This window comes from Nerophis lumbriciformis, linkage group LG20 (genome assembly GCF_033978685.3).
Source record: "Nerophis lumbriciformis linkage group LG20, RoL_Nlum_v2.1, whole genome shotgun sequence".
Lineage (NCBI taxonomy): Eukaryota > Metazoa > Chordata > Actinopteri > Syngnathiformes > Syngnathidae > Nerophis > Nerophis lumbriciformis.
Genome location: NC_084567.2, coordinates 24,144,406 through 24,147,367, shown reverse-complemented (window position 1 = coordinate 24,147,367; position 2,962 = coordinate 24,144,406).

The following is a 2,962-nucleotide window of genomic DNA, read 5'->3' as shown; positions in this document are numbered from 1 at the left end:
GACAGCCTGCCGTTGGACACACACATCTATACCTTTGGCCATTAAAAGCCAGTAATTTCCAGGAGTTATCTCACCTTCTGAGTTGCCTCTGATTTACTAGTGGTTTCTAATGTTGTAAAAATTTGTAGAATAAATATTCGATTTCAACATTTCTGTCAACGAAGATTTGCTTCAGCCTGCGACACATAGTCATTTTGATAGTAGGCTATTATAGCTAATATAGACAGGGTGATGGGTCAAATGCAGAGAATTATTTTGTGTGTGTGACAATCACTGGTACTTTAACTTTAACTTTAACTTACATCATGTGTTGTCTTCATTTTAATACTTATATGGCTTTTAATTTTTTGCGGCTCCAGACAGATTAGTTTTCTGTATTTTTGGTCCAATATGGCTCTTTCAACGTTTTGCCGTTTTTCAACGTTGCCGACCCCTGACATAAAGTGTGACTGTTGTCTGTGAGGTAGCGACTTGTTCAGGGTGTACCCCGCCTTCCGCCCGAATGCAGCTGAGATAGGCTCAAGCACCCCCGCGACCTCGAGAGGGACAAGCGGTAAAAATGGATGGATGGACCCCATAATCCACATATTTTGTCAAACAACATACAGGCCATTCCACTGAATCGGTGCCATTCGCAATACAATTAATTGTTTAATACATTCTTTATTAAGTAAAGTATCCTGCATATTGAACGGATGGCATATTTTATTCATAACATTTAAAAATATATATTTTGAAATAAATAATTAATTTAAACTACTTTGAACACTGTAAACAAAGCAGACCTGTACCTGCTTCCTAAAAATTTAATACAATTATTAAATCCTTAAGAAATGTTTTTTTTTACATATTTGTGTTACTCCTTAGCACAACTACTTAAAACCTATGAGTCAAAAGTCAAGGCCCGCTTGCTAGATCCAGCCCGCGAATGAATTATCTATGGATGATATTTGATTAGTATAAGACCGGCCCGCAGGCCACAGCCACCTGCTGCTTTTTTGCACGCACCAATACTCCCATCAGTGTTGGCGCTAGGAATTTTCAAAACGAGGTCCCAGGGACCCCATCAAGTCATAAAAATGAGGTCCCACTTTTTGTAACCGTTTTGAAAACAAATGATAAATGTATGCATTATCCTGTTATATCTCACATTCTATATTGTGTTTTGGAAAAAGGTTGTGATAAACGTTACTTAATTCATAAAAAAAAAAAATACAAAAGAAAACCCATTTTTATGCATATGTAAATGTATTCAGATACCACTGCACGTATTTTTTTCAATATTTTTATTGTAATATTTTCAGAATGTGTTTGGTTTATTTTTGGCCAAAGTAAGAAAAAGAAAACAATCTGAAGTTGTCTTTAGTTTTTAGTTTTAATGCCATGATTTAATAGTCTGGCCCGCGTGTGCACAGATTTGCCTCCATGCGGCCCCTGAGCTAAAATGAGTTTGACACCCCTGATTTAAAATGTACTTTCTTTGAAAAAACCCCAAAACAGAACACCATTGTGGTGTCCATGGGTTTTCGCTCAGTCCTGTTACCCTACACTTTGTCCCACTCTGAAAAATGCAGAATATTCCACAAGTCACCGAAAAATATAGATAGGCTCCAGGTCTCCACAACCCTGAACAAGTGTTAGAAAAGTGTTACAAAAAGAAAGCGTATACAAAGTTGACATAACAGTTGAGCAACAATACCTACAGCATCATTCATGTTTCCTTCAATGAACCAGAGTTCCACAGTGCTGGCAGCACTGGTGCAGTCTCAGACCATGACAAGACATGCCATCATTCATCTGGTCTTGTGTTGTCAGCTATTTAGACAATTATGGCTCTTTGTCAAATCTTTTCAAGTGGATAGTATATCTTTATACAGGCCGTAAACTGACTACTCTAAACTATATCCAAGTGTGACTTTTAGTATCGCTCACTGAGAAGATATTGTGTAAATAAACATTTGTTAAAACGTGAGGGTTGTAGGCTACTAGCTGCATGCTAAAGCTGTAGTGCAAAACCAGAATAGTGCAACTTTTTTGTAAAAGGTGTATGGGACAGGGTTGGGGGGTGGGGGCAAAGGAAAAAACAGAATAGTGCAAATTATTTGCCACTTGCCAAGATTTTTTAAAACATTCTAGAAGTTTCCTTAGTTTTAAGAGCTATTCGCGTATTTTTAGTCATCGACTTCACATCATAATCCTAATTTTAGCATTAAATATTATATTTTGCCTATTCTATTTTAGAAATGTTAAAATTTCAAAAATAACTTTTCAAACAAGATATTTTGGTTTTCCCCTCTTAGAAAATCTTGTTAAAAGATTCTGCAACATCCCGAGGATGCTTAATTGCAAGTATAATAATTCTTATTTTTTAGAATAAAATACTTATTTCCAGCTTAAAAGTCTATATATAAGAATTCTTAACGTAGGATGTCTTAACGAATAAAATAAACTAGCTGCGTAGACAGATAATTTCTCTAGTTTTTAGTAGGTTTTCTTAAAATCTAGTCTTTTTATCTAACATTTTGTAAGCCCTTTTTTTGCAATGTATATAAAAAAACAAAACAGTGCAACTTTTTAGTAAAACCAGAAGGGGTATAGGAGAAACCAGAATATTGCAACTTTTTTGTAAAATTGCGCACCGCTCACACATCCTCTGTGAACACAGCACATGTATGCACAAAATAGAGTCCAACCAAACTCTAAAAAAAAAAAACACATACAAATTTATTCTGTGCGGTTTTGATTTGCAACTCTGTTAGTGACAGGTGACAACAAGCGGCCACAACAGATAAAACAATGTTTGTCAACACTGTTCATTTATTGTAACATACGTCTGTCGAGACACTTTAAGGAGGACCGGAAGTCCATTGATCACTTTGAGCAAAACTGTTTGTCCGCCCTAACCACACCAAAAAACATTACCAAAAAATGTCTGCGCTGGCTGGGACACATTATTCGCATG